The 11,760-nt window shown below is 44.8% G+C and overlaps 1 pseudogene; it reads left to right on the top strand.

Annotated features, from left to right (window-relative positions):
* The first annotated feature begins 1,123 nt into the window (after nt 1-1,123).
* Nucleotides 1,124-10,410, top strand: LOC118357623 (epidermal growth factor receptor kinase substrate 8-like protein 1; annotated as a pseudogene).
* Nucleotides 10,411-11,760: the final 1,350 nt, after the last annotated feature.

Below are 11,760 nucleotides of genomic sequence, written 5' to 3'. Positions count from 1 at the left end.
GAATCGCTGCATTTTAGATGAATCCACTGCGCGCATTCCAAACATACCACATCTTTGCTGTTACTCTTATCCACCGTTCACAAGAGAAGCCTGGGTACATAGGCCGTTTGATGGGGTTCGTGATAAAGTGAGGTCCAGGGCATTGATGGATATCCCCCGATAAGAGAAGGCATAGAGTTATAAGATCTCCACCATTCATTTGAGATTTCAGACTGGATTTCAATGATCGTTTTGGTTTGTGCCAAGGTACTATGAAAGTTTGGTACATAACATTCCTTCCAAATCCGAAGTACTGGATGCCATCAAAAGTGTTGGCATGACTGAAAAGTTGCGGAGAATTTACTATTCTTTCATCTTCGGGAAAACCGAAGAACCCTTTTGGAACCCTTTTTTCCCCCCCAAGAGTGTACGTCTGTCTTCGAGGGGTAGCAAACAGACTAATGTCAGACAATATCTTGATCTATAAACGTGACAGAACTATTTATCTGTCGAATATCTGTTGTTTCAATTCCGTCTGAAGTTGTTGAGGAATACATTTGCTTTGTCATTTTAGCTATAGATAGTTTTATATATATGTGAGCTAACGTGTATTAGTCACACTAGGCCTACGTCAATATTGATATTTGTACCTCTGCTTGTTAAATCTTGCATTCAATTGTTTTACGGTACATTTTTTTTACTAGGTTGTTTGTGCTATCATTTCAAGACCTCCTTTTGTAACACTATTGTGCACATTTGAGAGGGAGGTGGTGGGTGCCGTTGACGCTATATGTCAATCATTGTTTACCAAGGAGATGAAATATGTCACAGTTCCATATGCATTTACTGAAGGGAGTTAGTTACCCATGGTGTTGAATCAAGGGTTGCTATTAGCAACAGTCATGACCTAAGTCTTTCGGAACAGCATTTTTTGCATGAATCATATTCAAGTAGCTTCATTTATGTTTTATCCGCTGGATTCCAACCATATAATCAAATTACAAAGTTGCTTTACAAAAACTATCACTTGAAGGTAGAAAGGTACATGAAACAGTGTGAGTGTCCTGGTTAAAAATAATCTCTCTCCTTTTCCTCCAGACTTCCTCCGATAGACCCTGTTCTTCCCAAAAATACCAAAGCAGCAATGATGGACCCCTACGGAATTCAGAGCCCCCTCCATCCCACATGCTCCCAACACCCCGCCTTCCAACCCTCCACCTTACCCAGGATTCAGAGGTGCGTAGATGGGAACCATCCTTTTTATTTGAGAGCCAATGTTTGTGAATGCTCTGGCAATTGACATGTTTGCCATGTCAATTAAATGCTTTGAACCGAATTGCCTAAAAGGAGGAAGAGAGAGGAAGAGAGAGAGAGAGGGGGAGGGGAGAAATTAGCCACTAATGTATTTAAGGTAAAAGATTCTCAGGAATACAGAGATTACATTGTGTGTGTTGGGGGAAGGTGTGTGGGGAGTTAGAGTGGGCAGGAATTCTGAATGCAGGAAATTCCAACTAGGCAATGAATGGAAATGGATGCGAGTCATATTCTCTTCTGTCCTCAACAGCGAATGGTGTAAACGGCGGCCAACCTCAGCCTGATATTTATTTTCTACGAGCTGAGAGAGAAGTGGTATGTAATAATATTATCATACACTTTACAATTTCAATATTATATGTTTTAAATCACAATTTTACTGTAGGGTTAACATGTCTTTTTCATGTGTCTCAATTTTAGGGGATCCTTAATCATTGTTTCGATGACATTGAGGTCTTCCTGGCAAAGCTACAACAGACTGCAGTGGCTGCCACAGTTCTAAGCCAGAGGAAGAAGAAAAATAAGAAAAGTCGCAAGCAAACAGCAGAGGGTAAGAGGGATAAGGAATTAGTCTTTGTTTTGTCCTACGCTACTCACAAACCCTATCGGGCTCAGGATTCACATGGGCAACAATATGTTTGCTAGCCAAGTGACCTGAACTGGTTCAACTCAGGATGCCATTCAAAGTTCAAATCACGGATCATTTATTTTTTTCCCCCTGCCTTTTCTCTTGAATTATAGAGGACTTGCTTACTGCAAAAGCTTGCCCTCCACCTGAAGAAGAATTCATGGATATCTTCCAAAAATGTAAATACTGCTTCAGTCTTCTGGTGAGTCAAGGAAACATTGCCACTACTATGTCAACAAAACAGTTTAGATAGTGTACTCATCATATTTCTTCCCATGCTCGTCTAAAGTCTTCCATCTCAAACCCATCCTCAAAAGAGCTGCTCCACCATGTGTTCAAACCACTGGATATGGTGAGTCAACAATGACGACCTTTATATCCATTGCTCATGCTCTGGCTAGGAAAGGCCTACAGAGGGAGAGAGCTATGGGGACAACACCTGTTGCTATTGTTGTCAACACAGGATTATCTCTTTAGAACTAGAAGGAGGGAACCAAAAGTAGTATCTTTAAAAATACTTTAAAAAAATAATTAATTAGTATCCTTGCTATGTCATCTCAATTGTGAAATGAGATAGGTGAGTGATTCTCATATTTAACAGTTAAATTTGTGAGTATGTTTAGAAATTATGTCATGTTGATTTGACTCCTTGTTACATACTTACTAGGCTATTGTACAAATCAAATCAAATTGTATTTGTCACATACACATGGTTAGCAGATGTTAATGCGAGTGTAGCGAAATGCTTGTGCTTCTAGTTCCGACAATGCAGTGATAACCAACAAGTAATCTAACTGACAATTCCAAAACTACTGTCTTATACACAGTGTAAGGGGATAAAGAATATGTACATAAGGATATATGAATGAGTGATGGTACAGGGCAGCATACAGTAGATGGTATCGAGTACAGTATATACATATGAGATGAGTATGTAGACAAAGTAAACAAAGTGGCATAGTTAAAGTGGCTAGTGATACATAGGCTATGTGTATGCTCTATCTAGTATTTGCCCATGTCTGTCCACATATAGTTTGTGTATTGATACACATGTGCAGTGCCTTCAGGAAGTATTCATACCCCTTGACTTATTCCACATTTTGTTTTGTTACAGCCTGAATTCAAAATTCATTCATGCTTTAAGAAAATTCTGCAACTTCATTGAAAATGAAATACATATCTCACAGATGTGAGTCTCTAAGAGCTTTCCATAGATTTAAGTATAAACTGTACCTCAGGATCATTCACTGTCTTCTTGGTAAATAACTCCTGTGTAGATTTGGCCTTGGGTTTTAGGTTATTGTCCTACTGAAAGGTGAATTCAGCCAGAAATCTTGCTTGTTTGTAGGTGACCAAATACTTATTTTCCACCATAATTTGCAAATAAATTCATTAAAAATCCTACAATGTGATTTTCTGGATTTTTTTTCTCATTTTGTCTGTCATAGTTGAAGTGTACCTATGATGAAAATTACAGGCCTCTCTCATCTTTTTAAGTGGGAGAACTTGCACAATTGGTGGCTGACTAAATGTTTTTTTGCCAAACTGTATGTGTGGGGTACAGTCATTCAAAAATCTTGTTAATTTACTCCCAAACTTATTTACGCTTGCCATAAAGGAATGAGTACATATTGGCTCACATTTTGTTAGCATAAACATTATAAACAGACTCATAAGAAGAAGACATGTTGACCCAAATAAGATATAAGACTGCTAAGTATGAGAGTTTAGACTAATAAAATATTATAAATATACGTATAGGAAATAACCTTGTTCAGGTGTGCCAGTTTACACAGACTTGGTTGCACACTAAGAACTTCCTGCCTATAAAACTATGAATCTCTCCATGGATGGAATAGAGGGAGGAGCTGGAAAAATGGGCAACCTGGCACACCTGCATGGAAACAGGGAGAAACCGAGAGAGAGGTGTGACGGCTTGCTTATCTGTAGCATTGTGTCTGCTGAGAGGGCTAGGAGGGTAAAACCTCACAAGACCCTCTTGAACCTGGCTATCATGGTCAGCCCACTCAAACATTTGGTTTTCTCTATGCTCTGATACTCAGTTTATTAGGTACACCACCCATTCACAAAAATGGTTCGCTCATATAAACAAGGAGCCACATGCCCATGGCTTTGTATATAAAGCAGACAGAAAGGCATTGAGGCATTCAGTTAATGTTCAATTGAACGTTAGAATGGGAAAGACTAGTGAATGAATCGATTTTGAGCGTGGCATGATCTTTGATGCCAGGCGCGTCGGTTACAGCATTTCAGAAACGGCCAGCCTCTTGGGCTTCTCACGCACGACAGTGTCTAGGGTTTACAGAGAATGGTGCAAGAAAAAAAACCCAGAATCAGCGGCAGTCCTGTGGGCGAAAACAGCTCGTTGATGAGAGGTCAAAGGAGAATGGATAGAATCTTGCAAGCTAACAGGCGGGCCACAAACAGTGTTGTGCAGAATGGCATCTCGGAACGCACGACTCGTTGTCACGGATGGGCTATTGTAGCAGACGACCACACTGGGCTCCTCACGCAGTCAGCATGAGTCCATGGCCCCATCCTACCTGGTGTCCACGGTACAGACTGGTGGCTTTGGTGTAATGGTGTGGGGTAGTGGGCTGATGGCGGTGGTGTAATGTTTCTTGGCACACGTTAGATCCCTTGATACCAATTGAGCAACATTTTCATGCCTTGAAGAATTCAGGCTGTTCTGGAGGCAAAGGGGGATCTGACCCATTACTAGGTGTACATAATAAACTGGCCACAGACATGTAATGACAGTCATAGTGGGTTATACCAGTCAGTGATTGACAATATACTACAGGTTCAGTTTTTCAGACACAGATTAAGCCTACTCCTGGATTGAAAAGCGCTTTCAATGGAGAATCTCCATTGAGAATTATTATTAGTCCAGGACTAGACTTAATCTGTGTCCGTGAAAACCGGACCATAGAGTTCATTAGGCCTAGCTTGCCCGTCATAATGAATCTACTGTTGCAAATTCTCCAGTCAACCCATTCTTTCCAATGATCCTGATCTAAACTATGATCTCTTTCCTGTGTGGCCCCAGCTGGTGAGGACTATTGGGGGCCCAGCTTTAGGAGCCTCAGTGATCAGCCCTGCCCTGACCAACTCAGCCATATCCCTGCTTCAAGACAACCTGACCGAAGAGGAGAGGCAGATATGGACGGCCCTTGGGCCCCACTGGACACTACCACAGTAGGTACTAAGTGCTTTGTGCCTCACGGACCCCTATGAACCCTTATGATGAATGAACTTTTGGCTATTTTTAATTTATCCCTTATTTTACCAGCAACGTCCTGGGAAATAGTTTCAGGGGAGATGAATGAGTCAATTGTAAGCTGGGGATGATTAGGTGACCATGTTGGTACGAGAGCCAGATTGGGAATTTAGCCAGGCCCCCGGGGTTAATACCCTTATGACCACAGAGAGTCAGGACACCCGTTTAACGTCCCATCCGAAATACGGCACCCTACACAGGGTAATGGGATATTTTTTAGACCTGAAGAAAAGTTGCCCCGCCCTCCAACACCTTTTCCAGCAGCATCTGGTCTCCCATCCAGGGACCGACCAGGACCAACCCTGCTTAGCTTTAGAAGCAGGCCAGCAGTGGGATGCAGGGTGGTATGCTGCTGGGAAATATTGAGTGTCGCAGTCTCATGTGATAGACCTGTATGGCTCTTTTCTGACACGGCGGCAGGCTGTGACATGATGAGACAGCATGACCTGACGATGTCAATATTTAGTCAGCCAGTAACATGTGCCACTGAAATAGTACAGTACTGTGGAGAGAGATGACCTAATTCCTTTGGCTCATCTCAGTCAAGTTCTACACTGGTTATATTCTTACTCTCTCTCCTCTAAGTTCCCAGCTTAGAGGGCCCGTGGCCCCGTACACACTTGTGTTCCTGGACGGATGGAAGCCAGAGCCTTCCAGGGCAGATGGGCAGGTTTGGGAGGATCCGGTCGAGTCACAACACAAACATGAAGCCTTGTGGGAAAAGCAAAAGGTATGGAATATGAGATGTACATCCATCTACATCATGTACATTGAGTTCACAAAGTGAGTAACATATGAATTTGCTCCTGACCTCATCCTCTCCCTCTCTCTCCCCACACCCCCCTCTCTCCCCACTTTCTCTCCCCACGCCCACCTCGCTCTCTTTGCTAATTCAGCTGCAGCCTACTCAGCCAGTTGGACCTCCAGTCGCCCCTATGAGCGATGAACTGTACGTTTATAAGTCACCTTTGGATTCTAAAAAACAAACTATTTTCCCATTGTTTACTTTTATTTTTGTAGTAATATCAATCATCCACTGTTTCCCTCTCAGGTATAGCAGTGTCCTACCCCCCCTGAGGGAGAGAGGATGTACAGCTGCAGCTACGACTTTGTGGCCCGCAACAACAGTGAGCTGTCAGTACAACAGGGAGATACACTGGAGGTAAACAACTAAAAAGTAATTAAGTGACATTACGTTACATTAAACAGAACTATTCAGGAACATTCTTGAAAAACACACGCCTCTTAGCTAGTCTCTGTGCCACGTTACCAGGGCTCTCTTTTAATGGTAAGACACAAGACAAAGACCAAATCTGGTGCAAAATCCAGTGATGTTGGTGATACTGTACAAAATCCATCGCTAGAATCAATCAATCATATTTATTTATAAAGCCCTTTTTACATCAGCCGATGTCACAAAGTGCAATACAGAAACCCAGCCTGAAACCCCAAACAGCAAGCAATGCAGGTGTAGAAGCACAGTGGCTAGGAAAAACTCCCTAGAAAGGCCAGAACCTAGGAAGAAACCTAGAGAGGAACAAGTCTCTGAGGGGTGGCCAGTCCTCTTCTGGCTGTGCCGGGTGGAGATTATAACAGAACATGGCCAAGATGTTCAAACGTTCATAGATGACCAGCGGGGTCAGATAATAACATTCACAGTGGTGTGTAGAGGGTGCAACAGGTCAGCACCTCAGGAGTGAATGCCAGTTGGCTTTTCATAGCCCATCATTCAGAGTTAGAGACAGCGGGTGTGGTAGGGAGTGAGTCCAATAAAGCATTATTGCTTAATCAGGGTGTAAACGCCAGAATAAATAAAAAAAACATAGTAAACAAATATTGGTGCACAAGTACTGAACACTTTGTCCTTGCCAGATTCTGGGCATACTGTACATACTGGCTCTTACCTTGGCAACAACTTTCACTGCTAGAAATAGAAAATTGTGAGTTGCCAATAGCACACGATTAATTCTATCACTCATTTCAATCTTCCTTACTTGTTCTCTGTATAAACATTGGCTCCTCTCCTTTTGTGTCAGGTGGTGGAGTCGTCCAAACGCTGGTGGAAGTGTCGTAATCGCTTCAACGAGGTCGGCTTTGTCCCCTTCAACATCCTGGAGCCAGTGTCTCACACAGAAAGCCCTGTCACCATGAGACCACCAAAGGTAACACACCAATGAAACACACGCATGCACACACACACACACACACACACACGCCAATCCATGCCCATTCCTTTACTCACTCCCACATACTGGTATTCCTTTCATTGAGTCAATATCAATGTTGTTCACTCCTCTTTCCTTTCTCCTCTGCTCCGGGCCAGCCTCCAGTCTCGCCTGACCTGACCAAGACTCACACTCCTCCAGGCCCTCCAGCCTTGAACCCTAGCTCCTTGACCCCAAGCCCCTCAGCCCACCACCATACAACCAATACATTCCAGCCGCAGATGACACAGACAAAAGGTATCACACTATACTGCGAGGCGTTATATTCTGCACTGTGTCAGAGGGGCGACTCAGGCGCTGCACTATACTATATATTTTCTTTGTTGTGTGAATGTGCATGTGTATACACGCAAGTGTGTGTGAGGGAGGCTCCAGAGAGGGGGAAAGTGGTTGTCTGTTCCCTCTGTGTGTGAAAGACAAAAACAAGAGAACGACAAACAGTGCTTTCAGTTCTTATGTCTGCTCCGTTTTAACAAGATCAACCAGATAGACAACATACAGTGAAAACTCTCCCTCTCCTCAGTCATGATGGTGAACGACGAGCTCCTCCAGAGACTGACCAACGGGAAGGTCAGCCTAAACAGGCCCCTGGTCATCGCTCGCTCCTCGGACACCTCGGTCCCCCTGGACTACCGCTCACCCACCGAGGAGGTGGAGGAGTGGCTCAGGGGGAAGGGCTTCAGTGAGACGTGAGTTTGACGTGGCCCCCACAAACCCTAAACTCATCCTACTCCAATCAGGGACCTATTCTGGTCAAATCAAACTTTGTCGTCACATGCACCGAATACAAGTATAGACTTTACTGTGAAATACCTACTTACTTACAAGCCCTTAACCAACAGTGGTTGAGAAAATATTTACCAAATAAACTTTTAAAAAAATTATAAAATCAACAATAACGAGGCTATATACAGGGGTACCGGTACCGAGTCAGTGTGCGGGCGTACAGGTTAGTTGAGATAATTTGGGGTCTCCCTGTGTATCACTAACTTTGTGGCCTTATAGTAACTCCAGGATTTCGTTACATGTATTGTTTACTGATCAGTTCATAGACATGTCGCCATATACCATTATTAATTTACTTTCTACCGAATCAATTGTTGAACCTGGAATCGTCCTCAAGACCTGGATTTAGTACTCAATGGATCTTTCTAGTTCTTACACAGAGATGACTCAGTTGTTCACAGATGATTGAATAGGACAGATAAAGACTGAGGCAAGTGACTGACTACCTGTGTGCACCTCCCCCTCAGGACAGTGACGTTACTGGGAAACCTGACAGGAGCCCTGCTCTTCTCTCTGAACAAGGAGGACCTACGAGAAGTTCTACCAGATGAGGGTGCCAGAGTGTACAGCCAGCTCACTGTTCAGAAAGCACTGTTGGAGGTACTGATCAGCCTATAATGAACATTATACATTACACGACCAAAAGTATGTTAATGGGCATTAATATGGAGTTGGTCCCCCGTTTGCTGCCACAACAGCCTCCACTCTTCTGGGAAGGCTTTCTACTAGATGTAGGAACATTGCTGTGGGGACTTGCTTCCATTCAGCCACAAGAGTATTAGTGAGATCGGGCACTGATGTTGGGCAATTAGGCCAACGTTCCAACTCATCCCAAAGGTGTTCAATGGGGTTGAAGTCAGGGCTCTTTTGCAGGCCAGTCAAGTTCTTCCACGCCGATCTCGACAAACTTTTACTGTATAGACCTCACTGTGTGCACGGGGGCATTCAATCAATCAAATTTATATAGCCTTTTATTTTTTTTATTATTTTTTTTTACATCAGCCAATGTCACAAAGTGCTATACAGAATCCCAGCCTGAAACCCCAAACAGCAAGCAATGCAGATGTAGAAGCACGGTGGCTTGGAAAACTCCCTAGAAAGGCAGCAACCTGGGAAGAAACCAAGAGAGGAACCAGGCTATGAGGTGGCCAGTCCTCTTCTGGCTGTGTCAGGTTCATAGATGAGCAGCAGGGTCAAATAATAGAGGGTGCCACAGGTCAGCAATTCAGGAGTAAATGTCAGTTGGCTTTTCATAACCAAGCATTCAGAGTTAGAGACAGCAGGTGTGGTAGAGAGAGTCTAACACAGCAGGTCCGGGACAAGGTTGCACGTCCGGTGAACAGGTCAGAGTTCCATAGCTGCATGCAGAACAGTTGAAACTTGAGCAGCAGCACGACCAAGTGGACTGGGGACAGCAAGGAGTCATCAGTTCAGGTAGTCCTGAGGCATGGTCCCTCCCGGTCGTCCGGGAGCATATTTAAAATTCACACACACTGGATAAGACAGGAGAAATACTCCAGATATAACAGACTGACCCTAGCCCCCCTGACAAACTACTCAACCCACTCAATTGGAGCTATATGGCAATCTGATAACTGCCATATAGATCCTATACAATTACTAATTATATGATTGCAGTGTGCCTCAGCATCATCTTACGTATAAAACAAATATTTTCCAAATTTTTCTCCGGCTGCACAGTTAAGTTTTAAATCCACAATGTCCCTGCTGTGTTACCTTTCCATGTTTTCACTTACCATAACTTCTACCTGATTGAAATGCTGTTCTTCCAGGACGCCAAGAAGGCCACAGAGCTGGAGGCAGTGATGGAAAAGCAGAAGATGAAGGTGGATTTGAAACCCATGTGTCAGACGTCACGTACCACTCTCCTAAAAATTAAAAGACTCATGCTGAAAGAGAACAATTCCTGCACACACAATCACAAAGACAGTCTTGATTCTAACAAAAGTTAGATTCACTGTCGGATGTAATATTATGCCGATATGAATTTTATGTAATTGGTGGCTCTTCAAGTCAGACTGTGGAGTCTTGAATCAAGGCTTTGCCTTTTGCTGTAAATGGTTGCCTTAAAGTTAAACTTAAAGGGCAATTGTCCTGTTAAGCCAGTAATCTGAGGTATTCTTGAATATTCTCGCCTGTCTATGTTTACTTGATTGAATCAATTGTACCATTTCCCCCTGCTATTTGCAGACCAACTTAAATGAATGTATACTAGTCTTGTTTATGTCCATTATTTGTACACTCACAATATATTAGACAAAGCCTTTTCTTCAATTAGAACTTCAGTTTTACACTTAGGCCCTGAGCAAAGATCTTAGGTAAGTACATTAATACAATTAAAAAAAAAAAAAGGGATTTTTATTCAGGCTTCAAGACAAAAATCATCTTCCAGTAAGTAATACAAACAGACCTGACAAAGTCTACAGACGGCACACATTAGGAAAAGCAATGCATTCATTTCTATATGTGTGCATCTAACTTCAAGTGACTGACATACATGAACAAAAAGAAAGAAAGAACATTTACAAACTGCTGAATCAGCATCAACATATTGGAAAGTGAAATGGACATAAGCAGGTGCTGTGCTTAAGATATCGTTCCCAGCACCAAGTGTCATAGGCCAAAAACAGGGTAACGTAGCGGACTACCAGGGCCACGTAGCAATGTAGCGAACTACCAGAGACACACAGCGGACTACCAGGGCCACGTAGCAATGTAGCGAACTACCAGAGACACACAGCGGACTACCAGGGCCACGTAGCAGATGTAGCCAACTACCAGGGCCAGAGCGGACTACCAGGGCCACGGACTACCAGGGCCACGCAGCAGACTACCAGGGCCACGCAGTACGCAGCGATGGGCCACGCAGACTACCAGGGCCACGTAGCAACTACCAGGGCCACGCAACTACCAGGGCCACGCAGCGGACTACCAGGGCCACGCAGACTACCAGGGCCACGCAGCGGACTACCAGGGCCACGCAGCGGACGTAGGGCCACGCAGCGGACTACCAGGGCCACGCAGCGGACTACCAGGGCCACGCAGCGGACTACCAGGGCCACGCAGCGGACTACCAGGGCCACGCAGCGGACTACCAGGGCCACGCAGCGGACTACCAGGGCCACGCAGCGGACTACCAGGGCCACGCAGCGGACTACCAGGGCCACGCAGCGGACTACCAGGGCCACGCAGCGGACTACCAGGGCCACGCAGCGGACTACCAGGGCCACGCAGCGGACTACCAGGGCCACGCAGCAGACTACCAGGGCCACGCAGCAGACTACCAGGGCCACGCAGCAGACTACCAGGGCCACGCAGCGGACTACCAGGGCCACGCAGCAGACTACCAGGGCCACGCAGCTACCAGGACTACCAGGGCCACGCAGCGGACTACCAGGGCCACGCAGCGCTACCAGGGCCACGTAGCAGACTACCAGGGCCACGCAGCGGACTACCAGGGCCACGTAGCAGACTACCAGGGCCACGTAGCAGACTACCAGGGCCAC

The sequence above is a fragment of the Oncorhynchus keta genome, chromosome 24 (genome assembly GCF_023373465.1).
Source record: "Oncorhynchus keta strain PuntledgeMale-10-30-2019 chromosome 24, Oket_V2, whole genome shotgun sequence".
In the NCBI taxonomy this organism is placed as follows: Eukaryota; Metazoa; Chordata; class Actinopteri; order Salmoniformes; family Salmonidae; genus Oncorhynchus; species Oncorhynchus keta.
The sequence above is the reverse complement of the archived record's forward strand: the minus strand, read 5'-3'. Positions and strand labels throughout refer to the sequence as shown.